This window comes from Heterocephalus glaber, unplaced genomic scaffold (assembly GCF_053883595.1).
Source record: "Heterocephalus glaber isolate CG9 unplaced genomic scaffold, H.glaber_assembly_v1.0 deba00000347, whole genome shotgun sequence".
Classification (NCBI taxonomy): domain Eukaryota; kingdom Metazoa; phylum Chordata; class Mammalia; order Rodentia; family Bathyergidae; genus Heterocephalus; species Heterocephalus glaber.
In genome coordinates, this window is record NW_028258143.1 from 62,369,114 (window position 1) to 62,379,628 (window position 10,515).

A 10,515-nucleotide genomic window follows, 5' to 3' on the forward strand; every position below is an offset into this window, starting at 1 on the left:
TGGTCAGCTTGCAAACTTGTGCTGTAAGTTTAATCCATTCTTGATGTCTTTTTGTGCCTTCACACTTTTTAAAATCTTTAAAATGGTATGGAAATACACATAAATGAGTTAAAGAGAACATAAATTATTCATGTGGATTAGTTTATGATAAAAAAAAAATCAGGCTGCATGGGAGCCAGAGCCTGATGGCAGCTAAGCATGATGGAAATCTACCAGGAGACCACTGCAGAAGCCCACTGTTGGGTGCAAGATGAATACCCTGGCAAATGGTCCAGTGACTGGAGAGCCATTGGCACAGATCACCTCAGGCTGCTGACAAGAAAAAGAAGCATTTTCAACATGAAGGGTTCCTTCACGAGTTCCATTCTGCATTTCAGTTAAATTTCTGGTTCACTGAAGAACTCTGGAGATTATAATACATATATGATCCAGGAAACCACCTCAAATACCAACTCACCCGTGAAGCTTTTCCAGATTTGCTCATCTGGTTTCACCATCCACTGTTGCCATTACCATTTTATTTGTACCTCTGGGGAGGGTATTACTTGTCACATTGGATTAGAGTTCTTTTCTTAAAATACCTTTAATTTTTTCCAAGGCTAAAATAAATTTTAGATGTTTAACCAAAAAAAAAGACATATCAATGTTTTCAAATATAAAGACAAAGTTTACAATAGGGCTGATAACTAATTATCAAATGACTCATAAAACCTTTGAATTTTGTTGTCTTACTGTGAAATAGTTCCTGTATATAGTTGTATCCATAATTTGTAAAAATGAGGGTTATGTGTAGTATTTTCCCTTGTATTGTTTTACAAAATAAAGGCTCAAAAAGTGCTCCAGAAGAAACAGAATGAGTTCAGAGAAGTGAGATTTTTTTGTTTTCATTTCTTGTTTTTGGAAAAATATCTTGTGGATTTCAAATGGTACAGAGTTGAATACAGAATTAATTTGACTTTCTTCTTGCATTGTGGCCTTCTAGTTATATATGAATTTGAAGTTTGTAGTATGTGACACTGGCATTAAGCAACCTCTTTGGGTCTGTATAGAAAGAGAAGCTAAAAACTATATGCCTCACAGAGTGCCTCAAAGATGAAATATGATCTACAGTATATAATGTCTGGGGGATGGAAGGCTCTCAACAAATGATAGCTATTATTTTCATTGTTGCTATGACTAATGATAATAACAAACATTAACAAATGTCCCAGTTCAATGATTTCAAGAGTGTTTCTGTGTCATTAAATGTACTTTGCTACTTGAAAGTTACACCATTTCTTAGAGCTCAAAATTTCATTTTTGCCTCTCTTCCTACATAGTTTCTAAGTTAATTCTTGATTGTTTTCACTTGCAAGATGATTTAAAAGATAGATTATTCTATGATTGAATCAAACCTAGGTTTGTCATTATGATGAATAGATTCTAATACAGATCGGAAGGCAGCACCATTTTTAAAAGTGTCATTTCTCCTGTAGTTCATCATACACACACAAAAAGCAACAGTGTTCACTGCCAACATTGCATGAGTTCCAAGAAGGTAAGGCCCTTTCTTCCTCTCATAACCAAAGGACAATTTAACAGGAAGTGTTAAAGTGAGAAATTTTCTTTTTATAAAAGTAAAAGAAAAGAAAAATCAAATAAAAAATTTCTGCCGAGGGAGAAAGAGAATTGGAGAACTGTGACAAATCTCTCTGGGGTCCAGATTGTTGGCGCAATGAGAGAGGTTAAAGTGAATGAACAATGGGAAATCAGTCATGAGCCTGAAGCTAATCATTTGGCTTCTTAACAAAAGGGGGAGAGAACCAATATTTTAGAAAGAGGAAAGCCCAGGGAGCTGGTGCAGAAGCGGTTTCCTTTATCCAAGAACAAAATGTCAAAAAGAATTAATAGACGATTTGCTAGAACCAGAGTGGCATCTGAGAAAGACTTGCATGTTCTAGAGAGGTTTCCTTTCTCAGATAGTTGAAACAATGTTATAGTGCCTTTGAGAAAATATTTGATAATCTATTTTCAGCCTTTTGAACATATTAATTTCCTTCACAATTAGAAACACAGGGATTTTCTAAGTCTGAGAATCTGACTGAGGCTAAAAATGCATTGTTTTCAGTATACATGGGAATTGCCACTTTCCCCCTTAATTGCACTTATAATACTATAGTTATGTGCGTTTTGTTTTCCCATTTCCCATACTATGTGAAAGTAAATATAATAAAATCTTTACACAATTGCATGCTTATAAAGAACCAGAACTGTGGTTTCAAAGCTGCCCTGCCATTAGCTAACTGGAAATACTCATCTGAACATTGTTAAAAGTCTGGATTCCAGTGTGGAAGGTGTTTTAGGGAGATTTGAAAATAATGTAGGCAAGTATGGGTTGAACGGAATTTGAGGACTCTTTTTTTTTTTTGGTACTGGGGATCGAACTCGGGTCCTTGAGCTTGTGCAGCAGGCAGCTAAACCACTGAGCTAAATCCCCAGCCGGAGGAATCTTTAAAAATGGATCCCTAATGTATGATCTCTTTCTTGCAAAATTCTTCTGTGAATTGCTTGCTAGATTTGGAAATCAGCACTGTTTATTTTCCAGTACAGTGAGGTATATCCATTTCATTAACATGTGAATGAAATGCTGGAGAATGGGTAGGTAGAGACAAGATTTAAATATCTTACAAGGAAACTAAACAGTCAAGACTGAAAGTATCAGATTTAACTTTATGAACTATTTTCTCCTTTTTATGGCATAGAACACAGGACATGCAAAAAGAAGAACAAAGAAACCTTAATCAATATATGGCTGCCTCGTGTTGTGTCAGACATAATAATCACATTTGATTAATTCGTTTGGGGAAAAGAAATATAGCACTCTCAGTTGACAGAGTTTGCCATTCATCATGGTAAGATTATTTAACCATGGGGTCCAGAAAGGTACAACTCATTCTAAATAGAACAGGGGCTTAGGATCCTGGATATAGCCTGGAGTCTGGTCTTCAATGTAACACTTAACTCATAATGCAAATTGGTGTGTATCACATAATGTAATTCAACCCCAATTTCCCCATTTGCAAAGTAGGTTGAGTAAAGTGATCATTATGACCTCTTTGATCTAAAATTTGTTTTAAATCCTTTCAAAATGTTAGAAAATGATTATTATAAGTGAGTTACAAACAAAGTACTGCACAATTCCAGATTAAATTGTTTCTAACCTTGAGTTTCTTGGAAGACCTCAAAGATATGGTTTTCACTTGCAGAGATGAGAGAAAATACATTTGGGTCAGATGGAACTGTAAAAATAGAAAGCTAGATGGTAAGGATTTTACAAAGAACAAGTGGTTAAACTTCTTAAAAGTCATCCCCCGGGCCAGGATTTAGCTCGGTTTCGCGGCCTGCTGCACGAGCTCAAGGACCCGAGTTCAATCCCTGGTACCAAAAACCAAAACCAAACAAAACAAAAAACAATAAAAGTCATGCCCCCCTTTTTTCAAAGACAGACTTTATTATACACACACCTACTCTACATCTCTGTAATAAAATGTCTTAAGTAAGTGATAATCAAAGGTTAAAGTGAAAAGATGTTTTATTTCTGATATAAGAAAAAGACTATTGAAGAAAATTTGTAAAGTGCAAAAAAGTTATCAGTAGGAAAATAAACTCACTTGTAATCTTAACATGCAGAGATAATCACTGTGATATTTTGATATTTTGATGTACTTCCTTCTAATCTTTATTGTATGCATAAACATACATATATTTGTATGAGTATGCTCTCATTGTACATATTATCTCATTACCTGTTTTAGAACTCAATGTGTCATACAGGATGGATCTTGCCTGGCTCTTTTTTGGGAACATTTCATTTAATGGTCCTTCGTCTGCTTTGTCAGGAATTAGTTTGTTTTCCAATGGTATTTTAAATGGTCACAAGAGGAATTAATGCTAAAGTTGGGTTGTCATAGGAATATTTGTTTGGATATGCTGAGTTTCCCGCCGCCCCCCAGAGAATTTATTCACTTGGCATTAGGTTCCTGGAGGGAAAATAAATGACTCTTTGGCATTACCAGGTCACTTGACATGGAGTAAATGTTATGTTTCTTGAGCTATGCTTTTAGGGTAAATGATTCTTTTCAAGGACCAAATACAGAAAATCTTTCCTGCTTGTAGCTAGAGAAAATTTTGTGCATATGGCAGTTTTGATCAAAGGTACCATTTCACTACATGCTGGTGTTTTCCTATGTGTGCCCTGAGTGTGTTTCACTACTATGTGTGGTGACTTAAGCCAAGGCATGAACACAGTGTGGAAATATTACATGTAAAAGAATTACATATTTTAGTGTGTATTAGTAAAAATGTTATTAGTGCATCAAACTTGTGATCTCAAGGATCTTACAAATAGGAAAGAACTAAATTTATTTTATTTTATTTTGTGGTACTGGGGACCGAACTCAGGATCTTGTGCTTGCGAGGCAGGCACGGCATCACTGAGCTAAATCCCTGGCCCTGGAAAGAGCTAAATTTAACCTTAAGAAAGCCACTAAGTAAATAATGGACACAAATGTTATTAGGATATGGCAAGAATGAGAGTTGAACCTAAAGAGAAATGTTTGGAAACATAACTCTGCCAGATTTCCTGGACTGGACAAAAGACACGAGTATTTTTCCTACTCTTTTACTTCCTTTCATGTAGGAGCAAATAGTTTCTTTTTCTAAAAAACATTAATTTAAAAAATTTGTTTTAAATCTATAAATAAAACTATATACTTATGGTGTATAACATGCTGTTTTGATATATGCATGTTTTTGTGGAATGGCTAAAGCTAATTAACATATCACCTAAATGCATGTCAATTTTTGTGGTGAGAACATTTAAAATTTAATCTCTTAGCAGTTTTTAAGTACGCACTATACTGTTACTGACTACAGTCACCATGCTGTGCAATTGCTCTCCTGAATTTATTCCTGCTAAGTGAAATTTTGTATCCTTTGACCAACATCAAGTGCAATACCTACCTCTGCCTCCTAGATTCTGGTAACCTTATTCTACTTGTCGTTTCTCTGAGTTCACTTTCTCAAGTTTCCACATATAAGTGGGATCATGTCTGTCTTGCTGTGCCTCATTTATTCGACTCAGCATCATATCTCCAAGTTCAGCCAAGTCTCACAAATGACAGGATTCCCTTCTTTTTGGATGAATAGTATTGCATTTTATATATGGATTACATATTTTTGTGCTTTCATTCATTGATGGACACGGGTTGATTCTGTATCTTCTGTATCTTGGCTACTGTGAATAGTGCTGCAGTAGTCATATGAGTGCGGATATCCTTTTGACATACTGATTTCATTTCCCTTGGATGGATACCCAGTAGTAGGGAGGGCCTGCTTTCTGGTTAGGGTGTCTTCCTTTGCCAGACATGAAGGAAGGTGTGAGGGAGGTCTCTGGTTTCTCCTCTGGAAGGACACTGATAGCATTCATGAGGTCTCTACCCTCATTACCTGATCTCTGGCTAAGCCCTAACATCCATCGGAGGTTAGAAATCTCACAGAAATCTCGGGGTAACACAAACATGTAATTACTGTCAGTTGCTCACTGATTCCAACAGGATGATCACATGGCCCTCCACCCTGCATTTGAGCTTTACACATCTTTTAATTCTTGATATTTTAGAGAAGTTTATAAACTCTAGATAGGATAATAGCTTGATTGAGCTTACATTTCTTTGGCTTCTAAGATACGTTCATTCATATCCTTTCCTTCTAACTCAAAAAAATGTAATGAACTTAATGAGATTCTCAGGTTTTAAATGTCTTTTTCAAATACATTTAAAGATATTTGCACCTGATAACGTTTTTGTATATTCATTTTGTTATTTTTATCTTCTCACAAATAGGAAACAATATGTGATTGACATTGGATATGTTTATCATGCTTCTGTTTGATGTGCAGGTCCTATCTATGACATCCACTACCGGAAAGAAAACCCCGAGCCTCAGTTTTACAGACCCTCCTCTTATTCAGTTAGATGGCCTTTAGTCCATTCCTACTTAAGGTCAAACATGATAGACACTGGATCCTAAGTTTGTCGTAATCACCTTGGAACACAGGGACCTTTTATTCTTTTCTGAGTGTGTTATAGAACTCCGACCTGGTCTAGAATGAATCCTAGAAGTAAGAGAAAAGGGAGATTTGGTTGGGAGAGAGTATGGCTAGTCCGATCCTTCCTTCCTTGAATTGGGGCTGTGTAGACCACATAGCTTAGTAGATCTGTTAGTTTATACAGGGCAGTCATGCACTTATTTTCCCCACTGTTTCTTTTCTTTTTTTTTTTTCTTACGATTACAGATAATTTTAAAATTAACTCTTGGGTAAGAAGTGGTTTTTAAACATTTTCACTTTTACATTAAATTAGATATTGAGTACATGTATTCTAAAATAAAGCAGATCTTCCCACTTCACAACTCATGTTAGATTTAGCAGTCTCTTCACTGACTCTTTGTACTGAGAAAGGGTAATTTCATTTTCCCCCTCATTCTTAAGACTAACAAGAGACTTTTGATAATTTACAACCTCTTTAGTACCAAGGAGCTCTTCTTTATTTACTTCCATGTGTTTCTCAGCGATGCTAATTTGGAGAAGTGTTTCCAGGATATTTTTTTCTGAGGAGCTATTTTTCCATATATATTCTTCCATGTCTGCTTCAGTCTTATTTTTTTTCCCCATTCTTCAGTTTTCCAAGATTCATGGTATGATACTGTCAGTAGATACAGTGCATAATCATAGTAGATACAGTGGATAATCATAGTTCTGTCTCTTTAAAGGGCATCTATCTGTTTTGATGGTGAGTACATCTGTAGTCTTGCAGTATCATTCTCTTACAAGTTTAATCAATTTCTTCTTTGCATGATCATCTAAATTCAAACTGGAAAGTTTCACCCTTAAGGTTACTCCTCGTGCTTTGGGGTTTTGAACAGATGGTCCTGATGAAACATAATCAGCAATGTCAATTTCAATTGGAAAATGCTTCGCACACTTCTCATCACTGTCTAGTGCAGCTAGCCACTTGGTGCAGAAATCTTTAAGAGCTTGGCAGTGCTTTTTAATTGTTACAGGAGTCAAATGCAGAAAATTAGGGATCTTTAGAAGTTCTAGATTTCTTTGCCATAGGAACGCCCTTTTTCACTGGATAACCCATCCGAACAGGGAGAGGCACTGCAGAGGGCTTAAAGGGCAGTGCAACAGGGTAAACACTAGGCTAGTCCTGGTCAACAGCCATTTTCTCTGTTCTAGGAGGTAGTGCCTGTCTTCTCATTTGCCTTTCACTTTTGGATGTTGTTTCTCCTGTATGGGCTAGGTCTCCGAGCGTGAGTGGCTGGGGTCACGGCGGTGGAGAAGGCTCACAAGGTGAACCACCACGGGAGCACGGTGGCTGCCATGGCTGCAAGACCCCACTGTTTCTTTAGACTACACTAATTAGAGAGAACAAAAGGGCATCAAAATTATAGGCAATTTTATGTGTTGCTCAAGTAATTTTTTAAAAAAAATTAATTTTATTGGAAAAAAGGCCAACGACTTCTGAGAGATTGTTCTTGTGGAGTGTTTTCTTTGAATTCAGGTTTGTTTCTCCCCTCTGTTGAGAAGCTTCATCAGAACCATGGCCGAATACTCCTACGTAAAGTCCACCAAACTCGTGTTCAAGGAAACGAAAGCCAAAAGTAAGAAAAAAAAGAAAAGAAGAAAAAAAGAGAAGAAGATGAAGAAACCCAACTTGATATTCTTGGAATGTGGTGGACAGTAGCCAACTTTGGTGAGATTTCAGGAAATATTACCATTGAAATGGATAAAGGAACCTATATCCATGCATTTGACAATGGTCTTTTTACACTGGGAGCACCACATAAAGAAGTTGATGAAGATCCTAGTCCTCCATAGCAGTTTACAGCTGTCAAATTGTCTGATTCCAGAATTGCCCTGAAATCTGGCCATGAAAAATATCTTGTTATCAATTCAGATGGACTTCTTATTGTGTGTTCGGATGCTGTTGGACCAAGAGAACAATGGGAACCAGTGTTTCAAGATCGGAAAATAGCCTTATTGGCTGCAAACAGTTGCTTTATAAGATGCAACGAAGCAGGTAATATAGAAGCAAAAAGTAAAACACCAGGAGAAAAAGAAATGTTAACGATTAGATCCTGTGCTGAAAGGGAAACCAAGAAAAAAGGTGACATTCCAGAAGAAGACAAAGGGAATGTAAACCAGTGTGAAATCAACTATGTAAAAGAATTTCAGTGCTTCCAAGACCATAAACCTCAAACCGGTAAAGAAGACAGTAAAATTCTTAAAAAGGCTTGGAAAGATGGATTTTTGCGTGAGACACTTCTCGACAGGAGGGCCAAATTGAAAGCTGATAGATATTGCAAATGACCAGGACTTTTTTTTGTTTCTGCCTACTCCTTTTGTTTTCTCTGAATAAAATATGCAGTGATAGTGCTTTTAGAGAAAAAAAAATAATTTTATTGGTACATTTAAGTTTTGCAATATAATAACATTCATTGTTGGAAATATGTACCTTTACATAATATGTCTTTTTTTTTTGGTACCGGGGATTGAACTCGAGACTTTGCGCTTGTGAGGCGGGGGCAGTAGCATTGAGCTAAATCCCTGGCCCTCTAGGTCTCTTTTTGTTCCAAATGAATGTTTGGATTGTTTTCTCAAGTTCTGTGAAGTATGCTGCTGGAATTTTCATTGGAATTGGATTGAATCTATATAGCGGTTTTGGAAGTATGGCCATTTTCACTATATTGGTTCTTCCTACCCAGGAGCAAAGCTGTATTTCCATTTTCTGATATCCTCTTACATCTCTTTTTTCAGAGTGCTGTAGTTTTCAGAGTAGAGGTCTTTGATTTCTTTCATTAGGTTGATTCCTAGGTATTTCAATTTTTTTTGTGTTATTGTAAAGCGAGTTGTTTCTCCAGTTCCTCTTTTAGTGACTCTGTTGTTCATGTACAGGAAAGGTATTCATTTTTTTTGTGTTGACCTTGTATTCAGCTACTTTACTGAATTTGGTTAAGTCTAGAAGACTTTTGGTGGAGTTCTTGGGGTCTTCTATATAGAGTATCATGTCCTCTGCAAATAGTGATAATTTAAGTTCTTCATTTCCTATCTTTATTCCTTTTATTTATTTCTCTTTTCTAATTGCTGTGGCTAATGTTTCCAGAACTATATTGAACAGGAGTGGTGATAGTGAATATTCTTGTCTTGTTCCTGATTTTAGTGTGAAGGATTTCAGTTTTTGGCCATTTAGTATGATATTGGCTGTTGGTTTTTCATAGATGGCTTTTGTCTATGATTGAGGTAGAGACCGTCTATTCCAATTTTTTGTAGGTTTTTTTTTTATCATAAATGCAATGTTGGATTTTGTCAAATGCTTTTTCTGCATCTATTGAGATGATCATATGTTTTTTGTCCTTTTCTCTATTAATATAGTGATTACATTTATTGATTTGCATATGTTGAACCATCCCTGCATCCCTGGGATGAAACCCACTTGGTCAAGGTGTATGATCTTCTTGATGATCTTCTGCATTCTATTTGCCAGTGTCTTGTTAAGGATTTTTGCATCTATGTTCATTAGTGAGATTGGCCTATAGTTCTCTTTTTCAGTTGGGCCTTTCTCTGCTTTTGGGATCAAGGTGATGCTTGCTTCCAGGAATGATTTTGGTAGAATTACTTCCCTTTCAATTTCACTGAAGAGTTTAAACAGTAGTGGCAATAGTTCTTCTCTAAATGTCTTATAGAATTCAGCAGTGAAGCCATCAGGGCCCAGGCTTTTCTTAGCTGGTAAGTTTTTAATTACGTTTTCAATTTCATTGATAGATATTGGGTTGTTTAGAATGTTTAGGTCTTCTTCGTTCAACTTTGGTAATTCATCCGTATCTAGCAATCTGTCCATTTCTTCTGTGTTTTCCATCTTATTGGCGTATAGGTTCTCGAAGTAGGTATTGATGATCCTCTGGATTTCTGCTGGGTCCATTGTAATTTCATTGTTTTCATTCTTAATTGGATAGATTTGGGTCTTTTCATTCTTTTTTTTTGATAAGGTTGGCTAAGGCTTTGTCAGTTTTGTTGATTCTTTTGAAGAACCAACTCTTGGCTTCACTGACTTTTTGTATTATTCTCTTAGTCTCCATTCCATTGATTTCTCCTCTGATCTTTACAATTTCTTCCTTTGTATGAGCATTGGGTTTGTCCTGCTCTTCTTTTTCTAGAAGGTTAAGGTTCAGCATCAGGTTGTTTATTTGAGCTTCGTCTGTTTTCCTAATATGAGTATTCACTGCTATGAATTTCCCTCGTAAGACTGCTTTCATTATGTCCTATAAATTCTGATATGTTATATTGACATTGTCATGTAATTGTAGAAACTGTCTGATTTCTTCTTTAATTTCCTCTGTGACCCATTGGTTATTCAGAAGTGTGTTGTTCAATTTCCATGTGTTTATGAAATTCTTTCGGTATTTTTTGTATTG

At 36.2% G+C, this 10,515-nt stretch overlaps 2 pseudogenes; one reads left to right on the forward strand and one right to left on the reverse strand.

Moving 5' to 3' along the window:
- Positions 1 to 6,437: 6,437 nt before the first annotated feature.
- Positions 6,438 to 7,386, reverse strand: LOC101720652 (small ribosomal subunit protein mS35 pseudogene; annotated as a pseudogene).
- Positions 7,387 to 7,595: 209 nt separating this feature from the next.
- On the forward strand, positions 7,596 to 8,622 carry LOC101716490 (protein FRG1 pseudogene; annotated as a pseudogene).
- The last annotated feature ends 1,893 nt before the right edge of the window (positions 8,623 to 10,515 follow it).